The sequence below is a fragment of the Anopheles arabiensis genome, chromosome 2 (genome assembly GCF_016920715.1).
Source record: "Anopheles arabiensis isolate DONGOLA chromosome 2, AaraD3, whole genome shotgun sequence".
NCBI lineage: Eukaryota > Metazoa > Arthropoda > Insecta > Diptera > Culicidae > Anopheles > Anopheles arabiensis.
The window spans coordinates 85,901,069-85,914,113 of NC_053517.1; the positions used below are offsets into that span (position 1 = coordinate 85,901,069).

Genomic DNA, 13,045 nt, shown 5'->3' on the forward strand with positions numbered 1-13,045 from the left:
ACACTCGCAACTGCACAAGAAGCATTTTCTTTCCTATGCAGCATTAAGCATTGTTTTTTCACCTCGTGAACACTCTTGCCCGGTCTCCTCGAGTGTATTCCCATGCGGCTACAACCCTGTGCCACATCGATATTGCATTCGCCACGCGAGAGAGAGAGAGTAAAACACCCTAGAGCGGAGAGAGTAACCGAGCGGTGAGCACTCGCTACCTCGGATCCTTTCTACGGAAGCTTTTAAATAGAGAGCGCTGTCGGCAAAGTATCCTTCAGTCGCTAGCTGACAGTCGTTCGAGCTGGTACGAGTTCGTTCGTTTTCCGCAGTGCTACCAATACGAAAACCGGTCTTTCGATCGCTCTTGTATTGACGCCGCTGCTGCTCGCGCCGGGCCCAGGTGTGTTTTTGGTCGTGTCGGCTGTGCAGCCTCGGTTCACTTCGCCTTGCTGCACAAAACTATCCGCTGTGAGCTGGTGGAGCAGGTTCGGACGGATTGAACCCTTCTGCAAACCATCGCTGCAAAACGAAGCTTTGTGAATGGTGTGGGAGCAAAACGACGGTAGGGGAAAGGATAATGGTGTGAGAGTTTTGTTGTAGTTTTGTGCTGCTCCTGAAGGGTTCAAGCGTTGGTGCATTACTTTGACTTGGAGCTGATCGTATTTCTTCGCGGGTGCGCGAAACCCGGTGCCGGTCACCGTATTTGGGTCGTGTTCGCGAAAAGTGGGTGTTTGTGTTTGTGCTGAAAGTTGTTAGTTGAGAGAGGGGGGGTTAACGCAATAGGAATTGAAGCGTGCTGTCTGAATAAATTGTACCGTTTGCAGGTGGTGACTGAAGAAAAGTGAAGCATAGTGAGGGATAGTGACAAAAATGTTCAAAACTCGATTTTATTTAAGAAAAATTTCATTAAAAATAAGCCATTGAGGAATAAACAATAATTTAGAACAATTTTAGTACAAGGAATAGGTGTTAATGGGTGCGCCTGGTACTTTGTAATGTTCTAAAGAGTTTAAATATCTGCATTCAAAGTGAAATATAAAGCAAAACAGAGAATAAGTTGTGAATATTTTGTTTTCTTTTTTTATTTTGGCAACGCTTCTCTTCTTCTTCTTTGGCTCAACAACCGATGTCGGTCAAGGCCTACCTGTACCCACTTGTGGGGGCTTGGCCTTCAGTGACTAATTGTTTCCCCCCCCCCATAGCAGGATAGTCAGTTCTACGTATGGCAACGCTTACTTCCTAGTAAATAGTGACGATGTGTAAAGAAAAAGAAAAATAACTCAAAAACAAGAAAACACGAAAAACGGCTTATAAGAAAAAAGAATGTCACAAAAAAGTGCGTTGACAACGGTGACATTTCACACCCAGCATGGGGTAAAATGTTCCAAAATATTCCAAACCATAGTGCTGTCGACCAACCAGCTTGAAATCGAGCCGAAAAGCTGTGCTGAAAGTAAATAAATTGTCCAAATTAACGTTCCCGGTGGTGCGGGGGTCCGTTGAATTTTGTTCCTTCCCTTCCGGTGGAAGCCATTTCCCATTTTGCTTCGTGCCATGCAACATCAGCAAATAACGCTCCTGTGATTCAGTGAAAAAAACAGGAAAAACGAATCAGAGAGAAAAAGCCCTATCAAGACGGGACGAACGTCCATGGGCCGCGCACAGTACAGGGGTCATGATTTCTTCCTCTTCGCTTCCAGGTTCGCTTGCTTCACTTTCACTTGGCATCGTCGTTAATCCACATAAATTTTGATTACGTTAGTTGTGCACCGAGACCTTCGTACAGCGCCACATTCGTACCTTATTGCAGTGCCAAAGCGCAGGAAGCACCGGTGAAAGGGAAAAAAGTGTATTAGACGAGCGAACGGCGCTCTTCGATATGACTAGCGGACTGATGGTTAAAGCTGCCGTATTATTGTGTTTCTGTACATGTGTGTGTGTGTGTGTGTGTGTGTACATCCCAGACAATCCATTTTCTCTTTTTCGGCAGCGGCAAAGGTGGTAGGGTTTGCGCCCTCGAATGAAATGGAGAGCACTCCAAATTGAGGGGGTTGAGTTTTTTTTTTCTGGGGTAAAGATCGTCTGGAAAATAGACACGAAGTGGCGGTAGATACGTATTTCACGCACCATGTACAGAATACAGGGGCAAGCAGAAAGTAACCCTTTCTTTGTTAAGACAAGAGTCGTTGGAAAGACGCACAAAAAAAAAAAAACAAAACGATCCAACGGCCTCCTGTGTTGTAATCTCATAAAATTGTAATGCTAGGAAAATGAAATTTGCACGCCCTTTGAGGGAAGGTGGTGGGAACAAAACTGGGCATCAGAAGCTACTTGGACAGTATCGTAAATGTATGCGTGTGTGTGCTCGTTTGCGCGCGTGTGTGTATATGTGTGTGAGTGTCTTGTGTGGCAGGCGAAATCCTTCAGCAGGATTAACCTCGCCGGAGCTCGCGAGCGAGCGAAGATCTTTGCGCTTACGCGTGGATGATTAATGCACGGGCATCCGTTCGATGCTCTCAGCACATACCCAACGCACCTTTGCTACCCTCTCTCATGATGTATGTTTCCGTTTTCAGCTGCAGATTTCGTGACTGGGGAGAAAAAAAATCGTATGTGCGTATGTGAGTGAGGTGTTAGCAGGTGCTTGATTTGCCGGTGCCGTGGTTTTTGGTGTGTTTGTGCTGATCGGAAGCAGCCGCACGGAAATGAGGGAAGATTTTACGCAAACAGGAGCAGCAAAGCTTCCGGGCCCGGTTTGCATATGAATGGTCGATGATTGCGAAGTGCAAAGTGGAAGAAGTTTGGAGTTGAGGGGGTCGTGTTGGAGCTGCTGTGTTGGTGTGTAGTGATAGGTGCTTTACGTGTGAAAGGTGCTCATCCCTGTTGAACGTATTACAATCAGCCGCCCCTCCCCCGTTGACGACCAGACGGGTCGATAAGCAATCTGACGGTTGATACAAATTGCTTCCCAAAATGCGCCCTCACGTTGGACGCTGAAGTTGTTGCGGTGTTGGTGTGTATGTGTTCGTTTGTTGTTTCATCAGTGTGTGTGTGTGTTTAAAGTTGGACCTGACCCTCACGCGAAGCGGTTAAAACCGAATAAAGGATTTGCTTGCGGAGAGTATTGAGCGCAGAAAATCACCGCAGTTGGCTATCAGTACCCGGTAAGTGTATTGTGTTCTGGGAATGATAAAGACAGTTCATCTAGAGTTTTGCTCTTATCAGCTCTTTAAAAGCTGTCTGCTGTGCAACAAATAAAACACGAACCCAACTGTTAATCTGCTCACTTTGACGGGATAGCGAAAAGAAAGTGAATTGGGCGCTGCAATCTTAAAGCATCTTCGTTGTTCGGTCCGCTGAAGCCGCCCGCAGGCGAAGATAAATGGCATCAGATTTACCTTTTCCCTCGGTCGTGTCGTTCAGAGCAGCAAAAGGAAAATGTATGAGAAAGAGACAGAAAAGGGAAGGAGAGAGAGAGAGAGGGTACAAGACTCAACCCATTTGTTTATGGGCGTCACCGGGCTGGCTGCTCGGGGTAACAACAATATTTGGAATATTTATTTGACCCCGGACGCACCCCGGAAAACAAAAGCACTGGCGGCATCAACAAGGGGTTGGCAAAGTTTTCAAACTTTTACCAACCGTGGGGGCTTTGCTTGCTTTGTTGCCGCCTTGTGCCGGCCACGGTCGTGTACTTTCGTAAACACACACACAGAGACACAAGGGAGAGGGGGGTATTTTATGGTAGTTTTTGGTGCAGTTTCGGTACTGCTTGCGGAGCGTGGACGATTTTCGGTATCAGAAATCATATCATAGCGTGCACGATAGGCGGAATCGGAAGCACAGCTCGGGTGCTGTAGGGCAGTGAAGGGAGCCTGCGTCGACCGGAGGATAGAAATAGCAAAGTTTCATCGTTCATAAATGCTGACAGCTCGGCCCGAAATCATTTTATCGTACCGGCGGCAATTCCAGGGCAGCGTGCAGCAAAGTCAAACTCGGGAGGGTGGTTGAGTTTGTTTTAAAAGATGCTTCCCCCGGATAGCGATGATTGTGGGTTGAAATTAATGTTGGTCCGTTTAAAACTTTCCCACCTCTAAGCTTTCTTGCCATTCACCCCCCTCCCCCCCCCCGTCGGTATGATGGAAGCTTTCGTTGGCTGTTGTGCTGTTCCGTGAAAGGCGCTGGTGGAATGTTGATGGGGTTTCATGTTTACGATCCCTGATGGTGCCGGTCGGCATGACAAAAGGCGCGCGCCGGATGATTCCGGTAATGCTTGTTCGCCCCGCAAGCCTTTTTATGTCGGAAGGCCACCGAGGGAGAGAGAGAGCGAGCAACACAAAGAGAGGATGTGGAAATTATCGTTAAAAAGATTACGAAGAACAATGTAACGGAAGCGAGTTCGAGGAATACGTACGATTTACAGCAAACGAAAATGACACACACACACACACATTAGTGGGGAATGTGACGAATTTCATTAACGAACTTTGGTCTCCATTTTGACTCCTTCGTTTCCATTTCCTTCTTTGTTTTTGTGGTATGGGTTTTGGGAAAGGGAAATTAACAGCAAAAAAAAGGACCAGGCAATGTATTACAAAGCGATTCGACAGTGAACGGAACAGAAACACAAAGTTCAAACATTACGGAAAAGAGAGAGAGAGAGAGAGAGAGAGAGAGAGAGAGAGAGAGAGAGAGAGAAATAGCCAACCCATTACAAAACCAGCATTACGTGATATGAGCCCTTTGATGGTTGACACGTTTGATGATGGCGATGTTGACGATGATGGTTTGCTTTGATCGTATAATTGCTGGAATGATTTGGTGAGAAATGGATGTGTTTAAATTTTACTCCCACGTGTGTGTTTCGCAGGCAGGCGATGTTGTATTTTTTCCTCTTTCTTTGATTTCGATGGAAGCTTTTTTATTTTACTAAAGTTCATTACACACCTGGTAGAAGCGTATCATGTGCTCCTTCGACAAACACTGTAACGTGAAATTAAAGGTCTAATGGAGGAACGCAAGAGGCAGACAAAGGGGGTTAAATGTGTTGTTAATTGCAGATTGAGGTTAGGTTTTGTTCTAGCGCGATGTGTGTGTAAGGTTAACGAGGGGACGGAAATGTCCAATTAAAACTACTTTTTATTGACTTTCGTTTTTAGTGGTGGTTGTATAATGGCAGGATAATGATGTGTCTCACGCCGAATTGTAAGGACATTGTTAATTGGATGTTGTAGTTATTTTTTCATGGTTGACGATTACACAAATAAATCAATAAAAAGAATTCAGGATCGGTTTGACAGAGCATGAGTCACAAATCGTTGTCTTTGCAAGATGACACAAACTAGCTCCAGCTTAACCGTCGAATACTTCCGGAACATGCTTTTGAGTTGGATTTAAACATGTACCTTTTTCGATTTTTCGATTTTTAATGCGTCTCTAAAGTCGTTTAAATACAACATTTGCGCCAGGATATGGTGGAGTTTTGTTTGTAACCTAAGTAAATTTTAAACCTAAGAAAATTCATCAATATCATAACTGTCCATTGAATAAAGATTTAGTAATAATAATAATAATAATAATAATAATAATAATAATAATAATAATAATAATAATAATAATAATAATAATAATAAAAAAAAAAATAATAATAATAATAAGAATAATAATAATAATAATAATAATAATAATAATAATAATAATAATAATAATAATAATAATAATAATAAAAATAATAATAGTAATAATAATAATAATAATAATAATAATAATAATAATAATAATAATAATAATAAACAGGGGTTTTGTAAGATTGGGACCACTGATATGTCTCAAAAGAGTACATATTTTAAATAGATGTATTTGAGCGATCCCGCGGTACAGTCTGCAACTCGTACAACTCAATAAAATGCCCGTTATGGGTATAAACCTAGAATGATCCGTCCCCCACGTCATAGCAAGGACTAACTATCCGGCTGCGTGGTACTCAATAATGTCTCGATAGCCTATATAGGCTTGCATGTCCACGTAGAACGTTACCTCAAATAGAAGAAGATGTTTTAAATATTCCTGAATCTTGGAACTACAGCGTAAGTGGCTCAATGATTGGTAATCATCACCACTTTAGATTGACAAAAGATTCCCTTCAAAGGAGAAATATTTATGGCAATGTTTGAGCTCATAGAAGATTTGAGTTTGATTGTATTTCTGCAACGTTAAAAGTTTCTTTATAACCCGATGGCAGTAGCATTGGACTTTAGCGATCGTCATGTTGTAAGGTGATGTAAATCCTTTTCAATTCCTAATTTAAGCACCTCTCTCTATGACAATCGCCTTTTTGCGATAAATGCATACAAAAGGGGTAATATGCTACAAGGCAGAATCATGTTTTATTCAGCTCAACTAGGATGAGTCGGCAACGTGATTAATGATGCAGCATCCCTCGGCAAACCGAAGTACGTATGAAAAATGTGCTCGCTTCAATTAAACGTAGCTCAAAACAACACGATACCATAAAACATCCACGGAAGTTTGCCCTCACACACACACACTCGCATTGTACCTTAATTATGCAGCCAACCACGGACCTTCAACCCTCAACCCTCGACCGCAGCTGTTGATGGTTCGCAGCTCGTGTGCTCTCATTAATCAATAAACTCGATGGACACACCGGACGGGATGGCTTTTATTACACTTTCCAACTCCCACCGATGGGGGTTCTCTCGCAAAAGGGGTTCACTCAGTCTTACCCCGCTGCACCGGGTGGACAAGCAAATGGGCAAACATTAAACGCGCATGGGAGCACGAAAGTTGCGCCACTTTAATTCTATAACGGTGCTCTAAACTTAACGTGATACGTGGTTGGATAGAATTTTCTCTACCCATCGTGTAATAAGAGAACGTGTGCCGTCTGTTGTCTGCCTGTGTGTGTGCGTTTTTGTGTCTGTGAAGTTGATTAAATCGATCCGCTCCACATGGCACAATGAATCCGGTGCTACCGAACGGCGGTACCAATACGAAAATCGCTCCAAGAAAAGCGCCAGAAGTCAGAGCCACCGCCGGTTCCGAGATTGAAGCCCCGTCCGACCGGCGCCAATTTCTGCCATCAATTATTAATTGGTGACCCTCGCATTTGTCGTGGAAGGGCGTCTCGACGACGGTGGTGGGCTACGCAATTCGATACTTAAGGCAAGCGTCTTACCATCGTTTCACCCCAAGGTACCTTTTACCACCTGGCAGCTCTCTCATCCGAAACCCCGGCCGCTCTCATTAATGTGCCGGATGTTCGTCAAATATTTACACCCGTTCGAACGTGGCAGTGGGATAGAGATGTGCTCACGAAATCCTTAGCAAGGGTGGCCGATGATGGTGAAGGAGGCGATCGCCGGTTGAAGTTGATTGAGTTAGCAGACGAGTTTATGGGTAGCAGTAGCAAGATACTCCTTCCAAAAAAAGGGGAGCATCTTTGTTGTTTGCACTGGATGTGTAAACTTTGGCGGGCGAAAAATGACGAACGGTGGCCCCGGGATCCCGGGAGCAGTCGTGGGAGCAGTTTTGAAGCGCTGTAAACCCTCCCAATAAGAGATGCTGCTCTCCATCCGGAAACGGCGGTTGGGTTTGTAATTGAAGCCATCGTCGATCTCGGGTGCTAGCAAGCAAGTCTAGCTGCTGATCTATAAATCATAGACAGTGATGCCCGAATGCTCAGTTTTTGTTCAGGACGTGAGAGATATGAAGAAATTGCTACGACAAGCGCATTACACCGACTCAGTGTAGCATAAATCTTAGTAAATCATGTTGGAGATTAGATTGGTCCCATCGGAGGCCGTCGGAAACGGATACAGCCATCGGTGGGCGTCCGGCACAGCACGTGCTTGATGGCAAACGATACAAGAGAGGAGCAAAACAATTCGCTTTCCTTGTAAAACTCTTCACACACTCACACGTACGTATACACATAAACAACCACACAGCAACCGGTTAGAGCGATGGAAGTTTTGAGATTGCTTACCGGCTTATGAGGCAGCTTATCCTTCGCTAACGAATTCGCAAACAAAGTTTCATTTCGCAAGACGCGCTCTCACCTTCCTGAGCTAACGCGGATGGGCTAGCGATTGCTATAGGGGTGTGTAAAAATCCTACTCGATTACTTCTAAATACGATTACGGTCCGACGCCAGGAAGTGGTGAAAATCCATATCCGAACTCCCTAGACAACTGGCCATCCTGGGACGGCGGTAATAACAATTCGCCATGACGTCGTACGACGGGTACGTGATGATACCCGTGCCAAGCGGTCCGAGTTATTGCCAAAGATGGACAGAGAGAACGGGCGGCGCTTTTAATAATCCCACTGCCCGAATGATCTGCTTCTCCTGCCATCTTCCCGCGTAGCGTTAGCATCATTCCGGCCGAAATTGATCGTTTTTGCGGGCGGAGATGGAAGAATGTCTGGTGCCTTTTTTGCAGGTCATGTCCCTGAAGACCACCGTCCAAGCGATGCTGTGATTGTGTACGCGTCAAGGTTGTCGCGCTCGGTTAACCGTGCCATGGCAAAGCTCGCACTCAAGTGTTTCCATAATCGTGGAGGACAAATTTAATGCTCTTTTGAGCCTAAAATCATGGTCGAGATCCCCGGCGCACGGAGAACGATTTAAAGCGTGCCGTGGAGTGCCATCGTTTCTGCGTATAATGATGGGGCATGAAAAGTCGGCATAAAATGCCGGCATAACTGTTTGTTCCCGAACGAGATAACTGTGCCGTGTAAAGCAACCAAGGAAGCAGTTGCGGGCGAAATATGACAGTTTTTAAAAGGCCCCGGTCGCATCATTGACCACCCTATCCACTGTGGTTGATTTGTCGGGGGGGTTTTGTTGCAGACCTTTCGTTGAAAGTGTATTACGCGACTTGGTCGCTGTAGCAATTTGGGTGGTTTTTTTAGGAAAGCTGTGCTTTATCATGATGTGAAAAGCGCTTCGATCGCCCGGGCGGCCCGAAATGGCCCTAAAATGTGGCGCTAGCTCCCCTTAAAACGATAGCCGTATATTGGTTTTATTGAAAGGTACTGGGCACCGTGGGACGCTGTTCAGGGAAGCATTCCAGGTAAATTGGATAAAGGTGGGATTTTCTGACGCTGGCACTACCGGGAATCATTAAAGTGGCATTTATTATTATTTCACTTGCGGGAGCAACGCGTAGCGCCAAAATCAAACGAGAGCACTGTGCTCCTCGGGAGCTCATTTGTTTAATGATAATGATGATGCACTTTAAGGGCCGGAAGTGATTCTAGTACTAGGAAATAAGAAGCTAGAGATTGCTGAAGGTGGTTTGTTTGTGGATGCTTTACAAGCGCCCACGGGAGTGGTTTGGAGTAATTATTACGAATTATCACCTGATGCAGAAAGCTGTAAGGCAACAGCGCTAAGGAAGAGATATAGTTCTTAGGATCGTGTGACATTTTTCCCCGAAATCAATGGTATAATTCCTAGAAATAATGTCGCAACCATTAATGGTTTTAACGAAGAACTCCTACCCTTGGAAACGAGTGACAGTTTATGTCAACATTTGCTTTATGAGGGTTTTATCTTTGGAAAAAGTCACATTTGTCCTTTTTGGCAGCACGATCCAAGCATCGATAGCAAACCTTGTAGCATCTTACCCTATGGTTGGTAATACAATAAACGTTTCGTTTGTGTCCTGCAACGAGGTTCAAAGAACGTGGGCTTAAACTATGTTCAAGTTAAAACGAACAGGGTCACTCTACTCAAAGCAGCCGTGTTCAATGTCTGCCCGATAGTGCAATGTCGGTGATGCCTGTGGATTACTGATCCCTCTTTTGTGGCTTTCTCGTCACGGGTTGCTGGTTGCTGGTTGCCCTCGCTGCTCACGTCGGTTTTGTGGAACGATGGTAGTAACGAGACAACACTAGATGCCGGTCCAGGGGCCGACCATTTTCGGGCGTCACAAAATCGCAAGCCTTTTAAACCCTGAGACTAAAAGGAAATTATGAAATTGAATTTTCTTTGTCCGTGATTATCTGCTGATGAAGGTTATAACGTTTTGTGGCCGTGCCCTTTTCCCTGTGTGCATGTGTGTGCGTGTGTGTGTGTGTGTGTGTCGATGCCTAGGAAACACCACTGTCTTGTCAACGAAGACGGAGAATACCAGACTGTTCCAGACAGCGGACTGGAAGGAGAATCGATTTTTAACGGAGTCTCTAACAAGATACACCGTGGATGGGGTTTTTGCTTGCAGCCTTGCAGAAAGCCATGTTCGGATGTTTTACAGCTTCCATGCCGATGTCGCAAATCGAAAATTGGTGCTGTGGTTTGATGTACACGATTTGTGATTGTAAGTGCGTCGTTAAAACAATGGGGTTGTGCTCGTGTACTTGCTATCCTACCTAAAAAAGGGAGAGAGAAAAAAATAGAACTTGTACTGCTATTGCAAAGCGCTTTGTTTTCGGAAATAAAACAGCGAACTTGTTCTGCAAAAACCCCTTTTTTGCCTGCCCTTTGGGTTGGCAATGTTTGGACAGGGAATAAAAGTGTTAGCGAATGAAATTTACTGCGGAGAAAATGTAGCCCCGAGGGAGCACAAAGTGCACGGTAATTAAGTTGGTGTGGAAATGCTACTTTTTACACAATGTAACACACAAAAGGGACTGGTCTCGCCAGCCTGATGCTGAGTGTTGACTTGCCAATGTCCCCGAGGGGTTTGCTTGTTTGAGGTGGCAGCAAAGAATGGTGCGAAAAATTGCACGAGAAATAGGGTGCACTGGTACTAGCTGGGAGCTGAATGGGAAGCCGGAGAAAACGGTAGGAAATAAAAAGATCGTTTGAGGTTGCCTTTCAGCACAAGGCATAGGCCTTGGAAAAGTGTTCTTTACGTCGGGTTGAGCATAATACCGTAAACATAATGCGTGTGAAAAGTGAAAATAGAATGTTCGTTCTTATGGAAAGTTGACAAGAAGGTAGGCTTGCTATATTTTCTTTATTACAATAAGATTCTAGAACAAGTTTAAAAGTCTTTTATCATGAAAATTCTGGTATGAAAATTCGATATCATATCAAACCTTTTGACGAGCTGGATTCTACGCAACAGTTTACTGCTTCCGATTTTCAGTAATGTCAAATGAATCGAAAACATTTCGATGTACATTTGGAAACATTTTTTACGAAACCAGCTGAACGGATTGTTCCAAGAAAAAAAAGCAATACTGCCACAAAACATCAAACAGAGCAAACTCAAACGGGGTATGTCAAAATTCTCCTGCGCCTGACTTTACAGGAAATGAAAGATAAATATTGCGACCATCTCCCATCATCTGCCGAACGGAAACGAGATTGAATTTCAAAGCAATCCATACTTAGAATTCATATAAAAAAAAATGAAATGAAAAAATCACTCGATCTTTCTCTCGCTGTCCAAAAATGTTTGTGTGCACAGATGAAAATACAGCTGCATGATCCAATCATAACAGCGCACCACAGAGCACCGCTATCATGCATCGTTCCGGACGAGAATGGGTTTGGTTCCTGGTTCGATTGGCAGCTTCAGAGAAACACTTGCAAAAATATTTCTGTGCTTTGATATGCAGTCGATTGTTTGCCCCGGATGGGTGAAGTTAACTTTTAGCGATCGTTATGGATTTCGTGCCATGAGTGTTGATAGAAGTCAAATTCGAGCACAATAATAATCACCATTACTGGGAGTAGCAAGCGGTCCTGAGTAGGAAGGGGAAGGGAAGGAGTGTATTCAAAGTCATTATTTTACCAGAAAGCGTTTCTGTATTTGGAGTCTTTTTTTTGGCATGCATTGTAATCGAATTTCGAATTGAAATTACGGCGTAGCTTACACTTATTGCGAGAAAACGTGATTAAAATGCAGACCGCTGTGGGGCAGCCCGAAAGCCGATGCCGAAAGTGATGGATTTGAGTGAAAAGGATACCAAATGGAGGGGGAGGGGTAGAAAGTGGGTCAGATCATTAGCATACCAAAAAAGGGGAGTGAGCAGAACACAACAAAAAAAAAAACACCATAACAACGAGTCAGGCACGTCCGGATGTAACGTGCCGGCAACTCTTCCAGCAAACGATACAAACAGAGAGAAGAAAAAAAATGCAACAGGCGAAACAAGGGCAACATAAAAAGCCCAAAATGTGAATTGGACAAAAAAGGGTGCCTCAACAGCGCATTCAACCTCGATTGGAATCGATAAATAATTTACAATTCAACAAAATAACCGAAACAATCGCTCATCCGTTACTGTTACTGCCTCGTTTTGGCGAATGATTGTGCTTGTGTAGCGCATGGCGAAAAAAAGATACAAATTTGATGGTAAATATTATATATTGATAATCATTATCATCATTGTTATGATAAGAATAAATGTTAATTGTTGAAAAACGCGGTGGATTTTTTAGAGGTTAAATCAAAAAATTAGTCCACATGTACCGATTGTCGAATTTCAACTAACTGGTTAGGGGCGGACCAACCCTCCTCCTTATCTCCTAATTTACCGTTTTTATCCTCCCTCTCACTCTCTTCTCTAGCGTTGTCACCTGACAGACTGTTGGGCACTCACGAGTTTCCAACAGTTAATTGAGTAGGATGTGTTAAAAATGAATATAATGACATAAATATATTGATGAGTTATAGAATATTGCCTTTTACGCAATGAAATGCAATTACATGCTTAAAATAAATATCATCTTCAAAGTCTTTGAAATGTACCATTTGAAAATTATTTCAAATTTATTTAAACGAAAGATTATGAGTAATTTTAAACTCAAAATTGAGTACCAATTACTTTACTTACACTGTAAGCTGTCCCTATTTGGGTTGATTGTAAACTGAACAATGTTATTATTCGATACGGTTGTACAAGTCGGCATCGTCGATGAGCGACCCAAAAAAAAAAGAACTCGAATGTGATTACTCTCCGGAATTTAAAGCAGAATCGATTACAACGGGTAAAATAATAGGCCGGGCATGGTTAAGGGGGGTCCATGCTATTTGTTAAGCAGCTCTTCCAATAAGTAAATTCAAATCAGAAT

At 43.7% G+C, this 13,045-nt stretch overlaps 1 protein-coding gene across 3 annotated transcripts in view; it reads left to right on the forward strand.

Moving 5' to 3' along the window:
* The first annotated feature begins 281 nt into the window (after positions 1 to 281).
* Positions 282 to 13,045, forward strand: part of LOC120906156 — a 62,515-nt gene continuing 49,751 nt past the window's right edge. For 2 of the 3 annotated variants that reach the window (XM_040318006.1, XM_040319086.1), the window contains exons 1-2: positions 283 to 391; positions 2,568 to 3,155. The gene's annotated coding sequence lies outside the window, so the exon portion shown is untranslated. Of the gene's footprint in view, positions 554 to 2,567; positions 3,156 to 13,045 lie in introns of all 3 variants that reach the window. The other variant, XM_040318814.1, reaches the window with a different exon arrangement.